The following is a 20896-nucleotide window of genomic DNA, read 5'->3' on the forward strand; positions in this document are numbered from 1 at the left end:
GTAGTGAGGCAGTGAGATGAATCTGTGCTGCACTTTATGTACACGCTCAGTAGTGAGGCAGTGAGATGAACCTGTGCTGCACTTTATGTACACGCTCAGTAGTGAGTCAGTGAGATGAATCTGTGCTGCACTTTATGTACACGCTCAGTAGTGAGGCAGTGAGATGAATCTGTGCTGCACTTTATATACACGCTCAGTAGTGAGTTAGTGAGATGAATCTGTGCTGCACTTTATGTACACGCTCAGTAGTGAGGCAGTGAGATGAATCTGTGCTGCACTTTATGTACACGCTCAGTAGTGAGGCATTGAGATGAATCTGTGCTGCACTTTATGTACACGCTCAGTAGTGAGGCATTGAGATGAATCTGTGTTGCACTTTATGTACACGCTCAGTAGTGAGGCAGTGAGATGAATCTGTGCTGCACTTTACACGCTCAGTAGTGAGATGAACCTGTGCTGCACTTTATGTACACGCTCAGTAGTGAGGCAGTGAGATGAATCTGTGCTGCACTTTATGTACATGCTCAGTAGTGAGGCAGTGAGATGTACCTGTGCTGCACTTTATGTACACGCTCAGTAGTGAGGCAGTGAGATGAATCTGTGCTGCACTTTATGTACACGCTCAGTAGTGAGGCAGTGAGATGAATCTGTGCTGCACTTTATGTACACGCTCAGTAGTGAGGCATTGAGATGAATCTGTGCTGCACTTTATGTACACGCTCAGTAGTGAGGCAGTGAGATGAATCTGTGCTGCACTTTATGTACACGCTCAGTAGTGAGGCATTGAGATGAATCTGTGCTGCACTTTATGTACACGCTCAGTAGTGAGGCATTGACATGAATCTGTGCTGCACTTTATGTACACGCTCAGTAGTGAGATGAATCTGTGCTGCACTTTATGTACACGCTCAGTAGTGAGATGAATCTGTGCTGCACTTTATGTACATGTTCAGTAGTGAGGCATTGAGATGAATCTGTGCTGCACTTTATGTACACGCTCAGTAGTGAGGCATTGAGATGAATCTGTGCTGCACTTTATGTACACGCTCAGTAGTGAGTCAGTGAGATGAATCTGTGCTGCACTTTATGTACACGCTCAGTAGTGAGGCAGTGAGATGAATCTGTGCTGCACTTTATGTACACGCTCAGTAGTGAGGCAGTGAGATGAATCTGTGCTGCACTTTATGTACACGCTCAGTAGTGAGGCAGTGAGATGAATCTGTGCTGCACATTATGTACACGCTCAGTAGTGAGGCAGTGAGATGAATCTGTGCTGCACTTTATGTACATGCTCAGTAGTGAGGCAGTGAGATGAATCTGTGCTGCACTTTATGTATATGCCCAGTAGTGAGGCAGTGAGATGAATCTGTGCTGCACTTTATGTACATGCTCAGTAGTGAGGCATTGAGATGAATCTGTGCTGCACTTTATGTACACGCTCAGTAGTGAGGCATTGAGATGAATCTGTGCTGCACTTTATGTACACTCTCAGTAGTGAGATGAATCTGTGCTGCACTTTATATACACGCTCAGTAGTGAGGCAGTGAGATGAATCTGTGCTGCACTTTATGTACACGCTCAGTAGTGAGGCAGTGAGATGAATCTGTGCTGCACTTTATGTACATGCTCAGTAGTGAGATGAATCTGTGCTGCACTTTATATACACGCTCAGTAGTGAGGCAGTGAGATGAACCTGTGCTGCACTTCATGTACACGCTCAGTAGTGAGGCAGTGAGATGAATCTGTGCTGCACTTTATGTACGCGCTCAGTAGTGAGGTAGTGAGATGAACCTGTGCTGCACTTTATGTACATGCTCAGTAGTGAGGCATTGAGATGAATCTGTGCTGCACTTTATGTACACGCTCAGTAGTGAGGCAGTGAGATGAATCTGTGCTGCACTTTATGTACACGCTCAGTAGTGAGGCAGTGAGATGAATCTGTGCTGCACTTTTTGTACACGCTCAGTAGTGAGGCAGTGAGATGAATCTGTGCTGCACTTTATGTACACGCTCAGTAGTGAGGCATTGAGATGAATCTGTGCTGCACTTTATGTACGCGCTCAGTAGTGAGGTAGTGAGATGAACCTGTGCTGCACTTTATGTACATGCTCAGTAGTGAGGCATTGAGATGAATCTGTGCTGCACTTTATGTACACGCTCAGTAGTGAGGAAGTGAGATGAATCTGTGCTGCACTTTATGTACACGCTCAGTAGTGAGGCATTGAGATGAATCTGTGCTGCACTTTATGTACACGCTCAGTAGTGAGGCAGTGAGATGAATCTGTGCTGCACTTTATGTACACGCTCAGTAGTGAGGCAGTGAGATGAATCTGTGCTGCACTTTATGTACACACTCAGTAGTGAGGCAGTGAGATGAATCTGTGCTGCACTTTATGTACATGCTCAGTAGTGAGGCATTGAGATGAATCGGTGATGCACTTTATGTACACGCTCAGTAGTGAGGCATTGAGATGAATCTGTGCTACACTTTATGTACACGCTCAGTAGTGAGGCATTGAGATGAATCTGTGCTGCACTTTATGTACACGCTCAGTAGTGAGGCAGTGAGATGAATCTGTGCTGCACTTTATGTACATGCTCAGTAGTGAGGCAGTGAGATGAATCTGTGCTGCACTTTATGTACACGCTCAGTAGTGAGGCAGTGAGATGAATCTGTGCTGCACTTTATGTACATGCTCAGTAGTGAGATGAATCTGTGCTGCACTTTATGTACACGCTCAGTAGTGAGATGAATCTGTGCTGCACTTTATGTACACGCTCAGTAGTGAGATGAATCTGTGCTGCACTTTATGTACATGCTCAGTAGTGAGGCAGTGAGATGAATCTGTGCTGCACTTTATGTACACGCTCAGTAGTGAGGCAGTGAGATGAATCTGTGCTGCACTTTATGTACACGCTCAGTAGTGAGGCAGTGAGATGAACCTGTGCTGCACTTTATGTACACGCTCAGTAGTGAGATGAATCTGTGCTGCACTTTATGTACACGCTCAGTAGTGAGGCAGTGAGATGAATCTGTGCTGCACTTTATGTACACGCTCAGTAGTGAGGCAGTGAGATGAATCTGTGCTGCACTTTATGTACACACTCAGTAGTGAGGCAGTGAGATGAATCTGTGCTGCACTTTATGTACACGCTCAGTAGTTAGGCAGTGAGATGAATCTGTGCTGCACTTTATGTACACGCTCAGTAGTGAGGCAGTGAGATGAATCTGTGCTGCACTTTATGTACACGCTCAGTAGTGAGGCATTGAGATGAATCTGTGTTGCACTTTATGTATATGCTCAGTAGTGAGGCAGTGAGATGAATCTGTGCTGCACTTTATATACACGCTCAGTAGTGAGGCAGTGAGATGAATCTGTGCTGCACTTTATGTACACGCTCAGTAGTGAGGCAGTGAGATGAATCTACTGCACTTTATGTACACGCTCAGTAGTGAGGCAGTGAGATGAATCTGTGCTGCACTTTATGTACATGCTCAGTAGTGAGATGAATCTGCTGCACTTTATGTACACGCTCAGTAGTGAGGCAGTGAGATGAATCTGTGCTGCACTTTATGTACACGCTCAGTAGTGAGGCATTGAGATGAATCTGTGTTGCACTTTATGTATATGCTCAGTAGTGAGGCAGTGAGATGAATCTGTGCTGCACTTTATGTACATGCTCAGTAGTGAGGCAGTGAGATGAATCTGCTGCACTTTATGTACACGCTCAGTAGTGAGGCAGTGAGATGAATCTGTGCTGCACTTTATGTACATGCTCAGTAGTGAGATGAATCTGCTGCACTTTATATACACGCTCAGTAGTGAGGCATTGAGATGAATCTGTGCTGCACTTTATGTACATGCTCAGTAGTGAGGCAGTGAGATGAATCTGCTGCACTTTATGTACACGCTCAGTAATGAGGCAGTGAGATGAATCTGTGCTGCACTTTATGTACATGCTCAGTAGTGAGATGAATCTGCTGCACTTTATGTACACGCTCAGTAGTGAGGCAGTGAGATGAATCTGTGCTGCACTTTATGTACACTCTCAGTAGTGAGGCAGTGAGATGAATCTGTGCTGCACTTTATGTACACGCTCAGTAGTGAGGCAGTGAGATGAATCTGTGCTGCACTTTATGTACACACTCAGTCGTGAGGCAGTGAGATGAATCTGTGCTGCACTTTATGTACATGCTCAGTAGTGAGGCATTGAGATGAATCGGTGATGCACTTTATGTACACGCTCAGTAGTGAGGCATTGAGATGAATCTGTGCTACACTTTATGTACACGCTCAGTAGTGAGGCATTGAGATGAATCTGTGCTGCACTTTATGTACACGCTCAGTAGTGAGGCAGTGAGATGAATCTGTGCTGCACTTTATGTACATGCTCAGTAGTGAGGCAGTGAGATGAATCTGTGCTGCACTTTATGTACACGCTCAGTAGTGAGGCAGTGAGATGAATCTGTGCTGCACTTTATGTACATGCTCAGTAGTGAGATGAATCTGTGCTGCACTTTATGTACACGCTCAGTAGTGAGATGAATCTGTGCTGCACTTTATGTACACGCTCAGTAGTGAGATGAATCTGTGCTGCACTTTATGTACATGCTCAGTAGTGAGGCAGTGAGATGAATCTGTGCTGCACTTTATGTACACGCTCAGTAGTGAGGCAGTGAGATGAATCTGTGCTGCACTTTATGTACACGCTCAGTAGTGAGGCAGTGAGATGAACCTGTGCTGCACTTTATGTACACGCTCAGTAGTGAGATGAATCTGTGCTGCACTTTATGTACACGCTCAGTAGTGAGGCAGTGAGATGAATCTGTGCTGCACTTTATGTACACGCTCAGTAGTGAGGCAGTGAGATGAATCTGTGCTGCACTTTATGTACACACTCAGTAGTGAGGCAGTGAGATGAATCTGTGCTGCACTTTATGTACACGCTCAGTAGTTAGGCAGTGAGATGAATCTGTGCTGCACTTTATGTACACGCTCAGTAGTGAGGCAGTGAGATGAATCTGTGCTGCACTTTATGTACACGCTCAGTAGTGAGGCATTGAGATGAATCTGTGTTGCACTTTATGTATATGCTCAGTAGTGAGGCAGTGAGATGAATCTGTGCTGCACTTTATATACACGCTCAGTAGTGAGGCAGTGAGATGAATCTGTGCTGCACTTTATGTACACGCTCAGTAGTGAGGCAGTGAGATGAATCTGCTGCACTTTATGTACACGCTCAGTAGTGAGGCAGTGAGATGAATCTGTGCTGCACTTTATGTACATGCTCAGTAGTGAGATGAATCTGCTGCACTTTATGTACACGCTCAGTAGTGAGGCAGTGAGATGAATCTGTGCTGCACTTTATGTACACGCTCAGTAGTGAGGCATTGAGATGAATCTGTGTTGCACTTTATGTATATGCTCAGTAGTGAGGCAGTGAGATGAATCTGTGCTGCACTTTATGTACATGCTCAGTAGTGAGGCAGTGAGATGAATCTGCTGCACTTTATGTACACGCTCAGTAGTGAGGCAGTGAGATGAATCTGTGCTGCACTTTATGTACATGCTCAGTAGTGAGATGAATCTGCTGCACTTTATATACACGCTCAGTAGTGAGGCATTGAGATGAATCTGTGCTGCACTTTATGTACATGCTCAGTAGTGAGGCAGTGAGATGAATCTGCTGCACTTTATGTACACGCTCAGTAATGAGGCAGTGAGATGAATCTGTGCTGCACTTTATGTACATGCTCAGTAGTGAGATGAATCTGCTGCACTTTATGTACACGCTCAGTAGTGAGGCAGTGAGATGAATCTGTGCTGCACTTTATGTACACTCTCAGTAGTGAGGCAGTGAGATGAATCTGTGCTGCACTTTATGTACACGCTCAGTAGTGAGGCAGTGAGATGAATCTGTGCTGCAGTTTATGTACATGCTCATTAGTGAGGCAGTGAGATGAATCTGTGCTGCACTTTATGTACACGCTCAGTAGTGAGGCAGTGAGATGAATCTGTGCTGCACTTTTTGTACACACTCACTAGTGAGGCAGTGAGATGAATCTGTGCTGCACTTTATGTACGCGCTCAGTAGTGAGGTAGTGAGATGAACCTGTGCTGCACTTTATGTACATGCTCAGTAGTGAGGCATTGAGATGAATCTGTGCTGCACTTTATGTACACGCTCAGTAGTGAGGCAGTGAGATGAATCTGTGCTGCACTTTATGTACACGCTCAGTAGTGAGGCATTGAGATGAATCTGTGCTGCACTTTATGTACACGCTCAGTAGTGAGGCAATGAGATGAATCTGTGCTGCACTTTATGTACACGCTCAGTAGTGAGGCAGTGAGATGAATCTGTGCTGCACTTTATGTACACGCTCAGTAGTGAGGCATTGAGATGAATCTGTGCTGCACTTTATGTACACGCTCAGTAGTGAGATGAATCTGTGCTGCACTTTATGTACACGCTCAGTAGTGAGATGAATCTGTGCTGCACTTTATGTACATGCTCAGTAGTGAGGCAGTGAGATGAATCTGTGCTGCACTTTATGTACACGCTCAGTAGTGAGGCAGTGAGATGAATCTGTGCTGCACTTTATGTACACGCTCAGTAGTGAGGCAGTGAGATGAACCTGTGCTGCACTTTATGTACACGCTCAGTAGTGAGACAGTGAGATGAATCTGTGCTGCACTTTATGTACACACTCAGTAGTGAGGCAGTGAGATGAATCTGTGCTGCACTTTATGTACATGCTCAGTAGTGAGGCATTGAGATGAATCGGTGATGCACTTTATGTACACGCTCAGTAGTGAGGCATTGAGATGAATCTGTGCTACACTTTATGTACACGCTCAGTAGTGAGACATTGAGATGAATCTGTGCTGCACTTTATGTACATGCTCAGTAGTGAGGCAGTGAGATGAATCTGTGCTGCACTTTATGTACACGCTCAGTAGTGAGGCAGTGAGATGAATCTGTGCTGCACTTTATGTACATGCTCAGTAGTGAGGCAGTGAGATGAATCTGTGCTGCACTTTATGTACACGCTCAGTAGTGAGGCAGTGAGATGAATCTGTGCTGCACTTTATGTACACGCTCAGTAGTGAGGCAGTGAGATGAACCTGTGCTGCACTTTATGTACACGCTCAGTAGTGAGATGAATCTGTGCTGCACTTTATGTACACGCTCAGTAGTGAGGCAGTGAGATGAATCTGTGCTGCACTTTATGTACACGCTCAGTAGTGAGGCAGTGAGATGAATCTGTGCTGCACTTTATGTACACGCTCAGTAGTTAGGCAGTGAGATGAATCTGTGCTGCACTTTATGTACACGCTCAGTAGTGAGGCATTGAGATGAATCTGTGCTGCACTTTATGTACACGCTCAGTAGTGAGGCAGTGAGATGAATCTGCTGCACTTTATGTACACGCTCAGTAGTGAGGCATTGAGATGAATCTGTGTTGCACTTTATGTACATGCTCAGTAGTGAGGCAGTGAGATGAATCTGTGCTGCACTTTATATACACGCTCAGTAGTGAGGCAGTGAGATGAATCTGTGCTGCACTTTATGTACATGCTCAGTAGTGAGGCAGTGAGATGAATCTGTGCTGCACTTTATGTACACGCTCAGTAGTGAGGCAGTGAGATGAATCTGTGCTGCACTTTATGTACATGCTCAGTAGTGAGATGAATCTGTGCTGCACTTTATGTACACGCTCAGTAGTGAGGCAGTGAGATGAATCTGTGCTGCACTTTATGTACACGCTCAGTAGTGAGATGAATCTGTGCTGCACTTTATGTACACGCTCAGTAGTGAGATGAATCTGTGCTGCACTTTATGTACATGCTCAGTAGTGAGGCAGTGAGATGAATCTGTGCTGCACTTTATGTACACGCTCAGTAGTGAGGCAGTGAGATGAATCTGTGCTGCACTTTATGTACACGCTCAGTAGTGAGGCAGTGAGATGAACCTGTGCTGCACTTTATGTACATGCTCAGTAGTGAGATGAATCTGTGCTGCACTTTATGTACACGCTCAGTAGTGAGGCATTGAGATGAATCTGTGCTGCACTTTATGTACATGCTCAGTAGTGAGGCAGTGAGATGAATCTGCTGCACTTTATGTACACGCTCAGTAGTGAGGCAGTGAGATGAATCTGTGCTGCACTTTATGTACATGCTCAGTAGTGAGATGAATCTGCTGCACTTTATGTACACGCTCAGTAGTGAGGCAGTGAGATGAACCTGTGCTGCACTTTATGTACACGCTCAGTAGTGAGATGAATCTGTGCTGCACTTTATGTACACGCTCAGTAGTGAGGCATTGAGATGAATCTGTGCTGCACTTTATGTACATGCTCAGTAGTGAGGCAGTGAGATGAATCTGCTGCACTTTATGTACACGCTCAGTAGTGAGGCAGTGAGATGAATCTGTGCTGCACTTTATGTACATGCTCAGTAGTGAGATGAATCTGCTGCACTTTATGTACACGCTCAGTAGTGAGGCAGTGAGATGAATGTGTGCTGCACTTTATGTACACGCTCAGCAGTGAGGCAGTGAGATGAATCTGTGCTGCACTTTATGTACACGCTCAGTAGTGAGGCAGTGAGATGAATCTGTGCTGCAGTTTATGTACATGCTCAGTAGTGAGGCAGTGAGATGAATCTGTGCTGCACTTTATGTACACGCTCAGTAGTGAGGCAGTGAGATGAATCTGTGCTGCACTTTATGTACACGCTCAGTAGTTAGGCAGTGAGATGAATCTGTGCTGCACTTTATGTACACGCTCAGTAGTGAGGCAGTGAGATGAATCTGTGCTGCACTTTATGTACACGCTCAGTAGTGAGGCATTGAGATGAATCTGTGTTGCACTTTATGTATATGCTCAGTAGTGAGGCAGTGAGATGAATCTGTGCTGCACTTTATATACACGCTCAGTAGTGAGGCAGTGAGATGAATCTGTGCTGCACTTTATGTACACGCTCAGTAGTGAGGCAGTGAGATGAATCTGCTGCACTTTATGTACACGCTCAGTAGTGAGGCAGTGAGATGAATCTGTGCTGCACTTTATGTACATGCTCAGTAGTGAGATGAATCTGCTGCACTTTATGTACACGCTCAGTAGTGAGGCAGTGAGATGAATCTGTGCTGCACTTTATGTACACGCTCAGTAGTGAGGCATTGAGATGAATCTGTGTTGCACTTTATGTATATGCTCAGTAGTGAGGCAGTGAGATGAATCTGTGCTGCACTTTATGTACATGCTCAGTAGTGAGGCAGTGAGATGAATCTGCTGCACTTTATGTACACGCTCAGTAGTGAGGCAGTGAGATGAATCTGTGCTGCACTTTATGTACATGCTCAGTAGTGAGATGAATCTGCTGCACTTTATATACACGCTCAGTAGTGAGGCATTGAGATGAATCTGTGCTGCACTTTATGTACATGCTCAGTAGTGAGGCAGTGAGATGAATCTGCTGCACTTTATGTACACGCTCAGTAATGAGGCAGTGAGATGAATCTGTGCTGCACTTTATGTACATGCTCAGTAGTGAGATGAATCTGCTGCACTTTATGTACACGCTCAGTAGTGAGGCAGTGAGATGAATCTGTGCTGCACTTTATGTACACTCTCAGTAGTGAGGCAGTGAGATGAATCTGTGCTGCACTTTATGTACACGCTCAGTAGTGAGGCAGTGAGATGAATCTGTGCTGCAGTTTATGTACATGCTCATTAGTGAGGCAGTGAGATGAATCTGTGCTGCACTTTATGTACACGCTCAGTAGTGAGGCAGTGAGATGAATCTGTGCTGCACTTTTTGTACACACTCACTAGTGAGGCAGTGAGATGAATCTGTGCTGCACTTTATGTACGCGCTCAGTAGTGAGGTAGTGAGATGAACCTGTGCTGCACTTTATGTACATGCTCAGTAGTGAGGCATTGAGATGAATCTGTGCTGCACTTTATGTACACGCTCAGTAGTGAGGCAGTGAGATGAATCTGTGCTGCACTTTATGTACACGCTCAGTAGTGAGGCATTGAGATGAATCTGTGCTGCACTTTATGTACACGCTCAGTAGTGAGGCAATGAGATGAATCTGTGCTGCACTTTATGTACACGCTCAGTAGTGAGGCAGTGAGATGAATCTGTGCTGCACTTTATGTACACGCTCAGTAGTGAGGCATTGAGATGAATCTGTGCTGCACTTTATGTACACGCTCAGTAGTGAGATGAATCTGTGCTGCACTTTATGTACACGCTCAGTAGTGAGATGAATCTGTGCTGCACTTTATGTACATGCTCAGTAGTGAGGCAGTGAGATGAATCTGTGCTGCACTTTATGTACACGCTCAGTAGTGAGGCAGTGAGATGAATCTGTGCTGCACTTTATGTACACGCTCAGTAGTGAGGCAGTGAGATGAACCTGTGCTGCACTTTATGTACACGCTCAGTAGTGAGACAGTGAGATGAATCTGTGCTGCACTTTATGTACACACTCAGTAGTGAGGCAGTGAGATGAATCTGTGCTGCACTTTATGTACATGCTCAGTAGTGAGGCATTGAGATGAATCGGTGATGCACTTTATGTACACGCTCAGTAGTGAGGCATTGAGATGAATCTGTGCTACACTTTATGTACACGCTCAGTAGTGAGACATTGAGATGAATCTGTGCTGCACTTTATGTACATGCTCAGTAGTGAGGCAGTGAGATGAATCTGTGCTGCACTTTATGTACACGCTCAGTAGTGAGGCAGTGAGATGAATCTGTGCTGCACTTTATGTACATGCTCAGTAGTGAGGCAGTGAGATGAATCTGTGCTGCACTTTATGTACACGCTCAGTAGTGAGGCAGTGAGATGAATCTGTGCTGCACTTTATGTACACGCTCAGTAGTGAGGCAGTGAGATGAACCTGTGCTGCACTTTATGTACACGCTCAGTAGTGAGATGAATCTGTGCTGCACTTTATGTACACACTCAGTAGTGAGGCAGTGAGATGAATCTGTGCTGCACTTTATGTACACGCTCAGTAGTGAGGCAGTGAGATGAATCTGTGCTGCACTTTATGTACACGCTCAGTAGTTAGGCAGTGAGATGAATCTGTGCTGCACTTTATGTACACGCTCAGTAGTGAGGCATTGAGATGAATCTGTGCTGCACTTTATGTACACGCTCAGTAGTGAGGCAGTGAGATGAATCTGCTGCACTTTATGTACACGCTCAGTAGTGAGGCATTGAGATGAATCTGTGTTGCACTTTATGTACATGCTCAGTAGTGAGGCAGTGAGATGAATCTGTGCTGCACTTTATATACACGCTCAGTAGTGAGGCAGTGAGATGAATCTGTGCTGCACTTTATGTACATGCTCAGTAGTGAGGCAGTGAGATGAATCTGTGCTGCACTTTATGTACACGCTCAGTAGTGAGGCAGTGAGATGAATCTGTGCTGCACTTTATGTACATGCTCAGTAGTGAGATGAATCTGTGCTGCACTTTATGTACACGCTCAGTAGTGAGGCAGTGAGATGAATCTGTGCTGCACTTTATGTACACGCTCAGTAGTGAGATGAATCTGTGCTGCACTTTATGTACACGCTCAGTAGTGAGATGAATCTGTGCTGCACTTTATGTACATGCTCAGTAGTGAGGCAGTGAGATGAATCTGTGCTGCACTTTATGTACACGCTCAGTAGTGAGGCAGTGAGATGAATCTGTGCTGCACTTTATGTACACGCTCAGTAGTGAGGCAGTGAGATGAACCTGTGCTGCACTTTATGTACATGCTCAGTAGTGAGATGAATCTGTGCTGCACTTTATGTACACGCTCAGTAGTGAGGCATTGAGATGAATCTGTGCTGCACTTTATGTACATGCTCAGTAGTGAGGCAGTGAGATGAATCTGCTGCACTTTATGTACACGCTCAGTAGTGAGGCAGTGAGATGAATCTGTGCTGCACTTTATGTACATGCTCAGTAGTGAGATGAATCTGCTGCACTTTATGTACACGCTCAGTAGTGAGGCAGTGAGATGAACCTGTGCTGCACTTTATGTACACGCTCAGTAGTGAGATGAATCTGTGCTGCACTTTATGTACACGCTCAGTAGTGAGGCATTGAGATGAATCTGTGCTGCACTTTATGTACATGCTCAGTAGTGAGGCAGTGAGATGAATCTGCTGCACTTTATGTACACGCTCAGTAGTGAGGCAGTGAGATGAATCTGTGCTGCACTTTATGTACATGCTCAGTAGTGAGATGAATCTGCTGCACTTTATGTACACGCTCAGTAGTGAGGCAGTGAGATGAATGTGTGCTGCACTTTATGTACACGCTCAGCAGTGAGGCAGTGAGATGAATCTGTGCTGCACTTTATGTACACGCTCAGTAGTGAGGCAGTGAGATGAATCTGTGCTGCAGTTTATGTACATGCTCAGTAGTGAGGCAGTGAGATGAATCTGTGCTGCACTTTATGTACACGCTCAGTAGTGAGGCAGTGAGATGAATCTGTGCTGCACTTTATGTACACACTCAGTAGTGAGGCAGTGAGATGAATCTGTGCTGCACTTTATGTACATGCTCAGTAGTGAGATGAATCTCTGCTGCACTTTATGTACATGCTCAGTAGTGAGGCATTGAGATGAATCTGTGCTGCACTTTATGTACACGCTCAGTAGTGAGATGAATCTGTGCTGCACTTTATGTACACGCTCAGTAGTGAGGCAGTGGGATGAATCTGTGCTGCACTTTTATGTACATGCTCAGTAGTGAGATGAATCTGTGCTGCACTTTATGTACATGCTCAGTAGTCAGGCATTGAGATGAATCTGTGCTGCACTTTATGTACATGCTCAGTAGTGAGGCAGTGAGATGAATCTGTGCTGCACTTTATGTACACGCTCAGTAGTGAGATGAATCTGTGCTGCACTTTATGTACATGCTCAGTAGTGAGGCAGTGAGATGAATCTGTGCTGCACTTTATGTACACGCTCAGTAGTGAGGCAGTGAGATAAATCTGTGCTGCAGTTTATGTACTCAGTAGTGAGGCAGTGAGATGAATCTGTGCTGCAGTTTATGTACTCAGTAGTGAGGCAGGTGTGTGGAGGCGAAAGTCAGGGAAATCTCGGAGTTGTACCAACTCTACAGCTCTGCTCCACACACGGCAGATACCGGTTATATTACAATGCCGGAATCTGTCTCTAACACACATGGCTAAGTAGGAGCTCAGGCCGCGGCTGTTAACCATTTACACGCCACTGTCATTCTCTTGACAGCGGCATTTAAATGGAACGAGCTTTGCTTCTTGCACTTACCAGCTCCTATCAGTGGTCTGTGATGCGCTAATGGGGTGCCAATGGCTTACTTTGGTAGCCGGGGGCCTGCTGAAGGCACAATTTGCTGCCATCTTGGTACTCCTCTGAAGCTCAGCTATTATATTCAAAGGAGACCAAGAGTAATACTGTATACTGCAATACTGTAGCATTACAGTATATAGTAAAAGCGAACAGACTATTGCTGGTTCATGTCAGCTAGGGGGACCTTTAAAATAAAAGTAATTTTTTTTTTTAACTATATAAAAAAATAAAAATAAAATTATAAAAGCTTAAATTGCCCATTTCCCCATTCAAAATAAAGAAATAAAAAGTATAAGCATATTTAGTATCAGGATGTTTATAAAAGTTCGGTCTTCTGGTCTATCAAAATAGAAAATGAATTAACCTGTTTGGTAAATGCCATGACCTAGAAAAAAAAATCAAAAAATCAAAATGCCAGGAATGTGGTCTTTTGTTTTTTTTTTGCTCACTACTCCTCCCTAAAAATTAAGCAATAAAAGCATTGTATATAGCCAAATATAAAATATAAAACCATTAGCGTGTTATGCAAAAAACATGCCCTCACCTAGCTCAGTTGATGGAAAAACAAGAATATTATGAGTCTCGGAAAATGGTGACACAAGCAAAAAAAAAAAAAAATTGTATATATTTGTTTTGTTTTTTAACAAATTTCAGATTTTTTTTTCTCCATATATAAAAAAAAATCTATACAAGTTTGGTATTGCTGCATTTGCACTGGCCTGGAGAATCGTGATTCAGAGTAACCTTCACCACAGAATGTACGCCGTAAAAACGAAACGCAAAAAAACACGATGGAAATACATTTTTTCCCCCAATTTCACCACACTCGTTTTTCAGTGCAATGAATGGAAAAAATGAATGACGTCCTTCAAAACTACAATTCGTCCTGCAAAAAACAAGCCCTCGTACATCAATGTCGACGGAAAAATAAAAAAAAAGTTGTGACTCTTGAAAGAGGGGGAGGAAAAAACAATAATGTAAAAACGAAAATTGTTTGCAGAGGGAAGGGGTTACTAATGATATATAGTGTAGTATTGCCACAAAATTACTGTATTTTTTGGATTACAAGACTCACTTTTTTTCCTCCAAAAAAGGAAAATGAGGGTGCGTGTTATAATCTGAAGTGAGCAGTGAGCTTACCAGGCGGCGGAGCGGGGTAACAGGAGGCAGGTCACTGCTTCAGGAGGCCGGCGACAGGAGCGGGGCGATGCTGTGGGCCCTGGGCTCTCAGATGTTGGTGCCAGTGAGCGAAGTCCATTTTTCCAGTGATTTTCCCGTGGTGGGCTTCGGAAACATGGCACATGCGCAGATCACAATCTCGGGAGACGAGATTTCGTCTCCCAAAATCTCAATCTGTGCATGTGCTGCCCGTGGCGGCCATTTTCCTGAAGCTCACCATGAGAAAATCATTGGCAAAGTGGAATCCGGAGCGACTTATAATCCTCAAAATATAGTACAGTCATGGCCAAAAGTTTTGAGAATGACACCAAAATTATATTTTCACATGATCTGCTGGCCTCTGGCTTTTATTAGTGTTTGTCTGATGTTTATATCACATACAGAAATATAATTGCAATCATATTATGAGTACCAATAGGTTATATTGACAGTTAGAATGAGTTAATGCAGCAAGTCAATATTTGCAGTGTTGCCCCTTCTTCTTCAAGACCTCTGTAATTCTCTCTGGCATGCTCTCAATCAACTTTTGGACCAAATCCTGACTGATAGCAGTCCATTCTTACGTAATCAATGCTTGCATTTTGCCAGAATTTGTTGGTTTTTGTTTGTCCACCCGTCTCTTGATGATTGACCACAAGTTCTCAATGGGATTAAGATCTGGGGAGTTTCCAGGCCATGGACCCAAAATCTCTATGTTTTGTTCCATGAGCCATTTAGTTATCACCTTTGCTTTATGGCAAGGTGCTCCATCATGCTGGAAAAGGCATTGTTGGGCGCCAAACTGCTCTTGGACGGTTGGGAGAAGTTGCTCTTGGAGGACATTCTGGTACCATTCTTTATTCTTGGCTGTGTTTTTAGGCAAGACTGTGAGTGAGCCGATTCCCTTGGCGGAGAAGCAACCCCACACATGAATGGTTTCAGGATGCTTTACAGTTGGCATGAGACAAGACTGGTGGTAGAGCTCACCTCTTCTTCTCCAAATAAGCTGTTTTCCAGATGTCCCAAACAATCGAAAAGGGGATTCATCAGAGAAAATGACTTTGCCCCAGTCCTCAGCAGTCCACTCCCTGTACCTTTTGCAGAATATCAGTCGGTCCCTGATGTTTTTTCTGGAGAGAAGTGGCTTCTTTGCTGCCCTCCTTGAAACCAGCCCTTGCTCAAAGAGTCTCCGCCTCACTGTGCGTGCAGAAGCACTCACACCAGCCTGCTGCCATTCCTGAGCAAGCTCGACACTGCTGGTAGTCCCATCCCGCAGCTGAAACAGTTTTAAGATACGGTCCTGGCGCTTGCTGCTCTTTCTTGGGCGCCCTGGAGCCTTTTTGACAATAATGGAAGCTCTCTCCTTGAAGTTCTTGATGATGCGATAGATTGTTGACTGAGGTGCAATCTTTGTAGCTGCGATACTCTTCCCTGTTAGGCCATTTTTGTGCTGTGCAATGATGGCTGCACGTGTTTCTTTAGAGATAACCATGGTTAACTGAAGAGAAACAATGATACCAAGAACCAGCCTCCTTTTAAAGTGTCCAGTGATGTCATTCTTACTTAATCATGACTGATTGATCGCCAGCCCTGTCCTCATCAACACCCACACCTGTGTAAATGGATCAATCACTAAAACGATGTTAGCTGCTCCTTTTAAGGCAGGACTGCAATGATGTTGAAATGTGTTTTGGGGGTTAAAGTTCATTTTCTGGGCAAATATTGACTTTGCAAGTACAGTAATTGCTGTTAAGCTGATCACTCTTTGACATTCAGGAGTATATGCAAATTGCCATTACAAAAAATGAAGCAGTAAACTTTGGAAAAATTACTATTTGTCTCATTCTCAATACTTTTGGCCATGACTGTATATTCAAGATATTTGTTAATGTAAAGCTAAACCTATCTTCCCTTTTTAAGATGTGACAATGTCCACCAAATTTGCACACACATTTTAGCTTAAATTTGTGGCGCATAAGTCTTAAGTTTACTGTGCATAATCTCCCTGATGGCTCTTGCAGACGAGCGTATTTTTGGTCCGAATGCGATCCAACAAGACATCAGATCACACTCAGACCAATGTTATTCTATGGAGCTGTGCACATGTCAGATTTTTTCCTTTGACCAAGCCAGTCCAAGGCAAAATTGCAGCATGCACGAGTTTGATTTGATATCCGGAACGCACTCGGCCATGCAGGTAAATGAGTCCATGGAAAACATCGCAATGCACTCACATGACATCTAAGTGCAGTCCAATTTCCACAGACTGACAGAATGGAGAAGATGGAGATTTTTTTTTCTTCATCATTTTTCTCATCCAAGAGAATTGGAGCACAATATGCTCATACTCTGATCAGAATATAGTGATTTGCATAATCGGCCCGATTCTCTCGGATGAGAGAATAAACGGTCGTCTGCACCCAGCCTGATTTTGTAAATTAGTGAAGGTCTCCATTCATACTCCCCAATGTTATGCTTTTCTGATAGGTATCTATGACATCTCAGGGTCCCCATACACACTAGACAGCTGTCATCTGAACGATCGATTGACGTTCCTCCTGACTAGCATATGTAGTAACTCTCCACTTGGCCAAACGATTCCTCTGGCAGCGGCTTATCTCCACTGAGAACAAAAAGAATCGGCTGATGGAATTCTGATATTCTTCTCCCCTGGCATCATCTGTCGGGGGTGGGGAAAGCCTGGAGTACCCCCATACACGTTAGACTGTCATCCAATCCCACTTATAATGATGGGTTCAGATAACTTTAGGAAACTTTGGATCTCTTTGGTGGGGATTTCCAGTGTCATACATTCATGTCGGCCACAATTGTTACTCATGAGTCTACATATCACAGTGAGCTTAGCAGTTAATAATAATAATAATAATAATGATTTTTATTTCTATAATATATTCTGCAGCACTTTACAATCCTGAGCTTACAATCTATGACTTACTAACCCATGATATGAAGGGTACCTGGCAGTGTCCTGAAACATTCTGTGACTTTACCAATACCTTTAGTGACGCATACAGTTCTCTGCTCTGCATAAGGGAAATAGACCCTATTATTGGTGTGACCTTCCATATCCGCTTCTCATTGCAGTGTTGTCGTCCCTGCCTTCCTGCCTCTCCAGAAAACCAACTGATGAAAAGCAATGGCACCTGCAGGAAGAGGCTCGGAGTTCCACACACCGAAGAGGGAAAAAATATCTGCTTTATGAAAGAAAAGTAAAATAAAAGTCCTTTTAAAATAACTGAACATCTTAAATAGGCAAAGTTACTGTGGTCGAGGAAGGAGAAAATAAGCATTTCCTTTTTGTTTGTTTTTAGGTGTAAACTTTGAATAGTTCTTGCAGAATTTTGTTGTTATTCTTCTGGAATCATTAGTGGCTACTGTATAAATCAAAGCTATTGCAATCGAGTTTGTGAATTACTAATAAAGCCTTATATATTGTTTGTAACACACAAAGACAACATTAACCTGCACTCCTTCTGCCAGCAGAGGGCAGTCTCGCTTTACCTTGTTTTTCCATATTCTTCATCCAACTGCCGTACAGATGTTTTTCGTGTATTGTATTGTGTTCCGCTTTGGGGGAAGAAAAAAAAAAAAGTATACAAGCTTTAGATATTGACTTCTTAATTTCACAGCGCAATCTCTAGAGTACACTAGACTTGCTTTTGCAAAGGAAGGATGTTTGGAATTAAGATCTGCTATTCCTAGTATGTATACACCTCCATGTACATATGCTCAGTAAACTGAACCATTATTCATGGGGTCGCAGCATTTGATATTTGTGATTATCGAGAGGTTTCAATCTTATGAATGTAGAAAAAAATGGCGGCCTCTTTGTATAAGGTTCACTTTAAATGTGGAGCTGCTAAACCCAAGATAAGTTTAGAAATGCTGTACTAGTCCTGCATGAATCATTGGCAATTATTTAGTGATAAGTTCTTTAATTAATAACCACATGAGGTTATATACAATATATGATTTTTTTTTAAAGGAGTTCAATATCGCCCAATATATTTCCCAAAAATGAAAAGTACACCATAAACCGTGGCAGTGACCTTCATTAGTTACCTATACCTAAGCCTAGAGTGCAGTGTAATAACATGTACCGTATATCTCTCACACACCCTGCAGTCTTCTGATCCAAGCCCAGGACTGGACACAAAAGAAAGAAATACAAGTCTTCCCTTTATACTTTCCTGTCTTTTGGGTTCCTCTCCTAGCTAGAAGTCCAAAAAACTGTATCAAAACTGCATGTGTGATTCCAGTCTAGTAAGGAGCGGACTACTGCTGTTCACATATCCGTTCAGACATTCCCTTTGTCTCTTCCGTTTTAAGAAGCAGACCATAGTAATAGGCAATCCATTGCATTAGTTATACAAGAGGAAGCAAAGGGACTATATTGTTTATTATGGGGTCCTTTAGGGTTCCATATTTTTGAACAGAAGAAAAAGTTCCTGCATGCAGGCCTTTTTTTGTTTCTAAAAAAAAGCACCAAACAAATCCCATGCAACGGATCAGTTATTAGGTTTGTATGCTCCTAAAGCGGAAGAGACAAATGGAATGTCTGAACGGACATAAGCCTGATATGTAATTTTTGTCTATAGTGCACCCTGTGAATCATTTTTTTTTTTTATACTGTATGTCAGCAGAAGTTGATGACTTTTGAGGAACATATGTTGAAATATAACTGGATGAGCTGGAATTAGCTTATATGCTGCAAAATGTTGGCCCAAGAGCTTGACTATTGCAACTGGAATCAGTCATATAAATAGAAACCCTAATGAGACGTTATTTAGTGGGGAAATGCTAAGCAGATCACACTAGAGGAATCTATGAGCTTGGACCTCCACTGGTTTCCAGAATGTCGGTGACACCATATAAGTTCCCAAATCCCTTTGTAGAATATGGTGATGAGATTGGGCTTTTGTCTGCTCCTATAAGTTTGGGAATTGGAGGATATGTGAGCGCTAAGATGCTAAGGATGTGATCTCCTGATAGGTCTCCACCACATTGGAAGGTCGCAGTAAGGTCTGTTTCCCCTTTAACTGTTAATGAATCATTAATAATGATACTTTTCTAATCTTATGTGGGATTAGAAATGTGGCAGATGTCCGTGCCCTTTAATTTATCCTGTAATAGACACATGGTGGAAATGGGCATAACTTCCAGAATGATTGATTGATTAGCTTTCGTATATACTGATTCTGTTTTCATAATCTAGCAAATAGGCTTGTCAACACTGATACAGGATATCACAAAATTATTATAGCAGTATATCAGATAAAAAGTAACTTATTTATAAATTGTTAAAATACTAAAGTGCACGTGCTCACAAATTTGTGAGCACATGCACTTTAGTATTTTAACAATTTATAAATAATAGTTATTTTTTTTATCTGATATACTGCTATAATAATTTTGTGATTCTGTCTTCATCATCTTCCTGCACATTAAGATTTAACATTTAAGATATTAATTAACCTTTTGTGTAGAAAAGCCATTACTTTGCTGTTCTAGTCAGGAAATTCCTTGAATCTAAGAAATAGTTGTAGACTATTCATATTATATTGCAGTCACTGGCAGAATAAGATGGCATCTAAACTGAAGGCACATTCTGCTGTCGTTGGCTTTAACCTGTATACTGGGACTGGAAAATTTAAGTAGCTGGATGTATTTGTTTTTTAACATGGGTCGGGCTGTCTGCTATAGATTGGGTGGGGGTCATACATAACTTACGTGTACTTTCATGTGATTTTAAAATCTGTAAGCAAAACGTTGCATTTTGTGTAGACTGATATGCACCTTTATTTGCCATGGGGCAATTCACTTTAAAATTTTACGATGTTAAAAGTGTAAATATAGCAGAACATTAATAAATGTCACTTATGTAGCAATTTGCAGAGTATACTTATTTATGTCTTTACTAGCTTGTTATGTGAACATATGCATTCTCTACAATACAGTAAATTACTACATATACTTCATATAATGTATCATTAGCTCCATGAAGGTTTTGCACTGGTCACTCTTTTAGATTCTAAGGTGATCCTGATTAGTTAACTTGTATCAGGCCTTTAAAGGACTAAAGAAGTAAAGGACTAAAGATGAGCCGATCTTTTGCAATTCAAGTTCAACATCTTCACCAAATTTTCCCTGAAAATTCAATTTGTGATGAAGAAGCTTGCACGAATCTCGATACCAGAAATCTTGTAATTGCTAAGAAAATACACGTGGGGGAGAGGAGAGAGAAAGAAAATCCTGCTGATCATAAGAGCTTCTATTCTATAGGAGAGAGAGGACCCTGATGATCATAAGAGATTACACTCTGCAGGAAAGAGAGAGAGTCTTACCCAGTGAAACTG

General features: G+C 42.9%; 1 protein-coding gene across 1 annotated transcript in view; it reads left to right on the forward strand.

Annotated features, from left to right (window-relative positions):
* NDFIP1 (Nedd4 family interacting protein 1) overlaps positions 1 to 20428 on the forward strand; it is an 84443-nt gene extending 64015 nt beyond the window's left edge. The window contains exon 8 of the mRNA XM_073651260.1: positions 17625 to 20428. The gene's annotated coding sequence lies outside the window, so the exon portion shown is untranslated. The remainder of the gene's footprint in view (positions 1 to 17624) is intronic.
* The last annotated feature ends 468 nt before the right edge of the window (positions 20429 to 20896 follow it).

Source organism: Phyllobates terribilis, unplaced genomic scaffold (assembly GCF_046119375.1).
Source record: "Phyllobates terribilis strain yellow unplaced genomic scaffold, ASM4611937v1 Scaffold_11__3_contigs__length_659146591, whole genome shotgun sequence".
NCBI classification, from domain to species: domain Eukaryota; kingdom Metazoa; phylum Chordata; class Amphibia; order Anura; family Dendrobatidae; genus Phyllobates; species Phyllobates terribilis.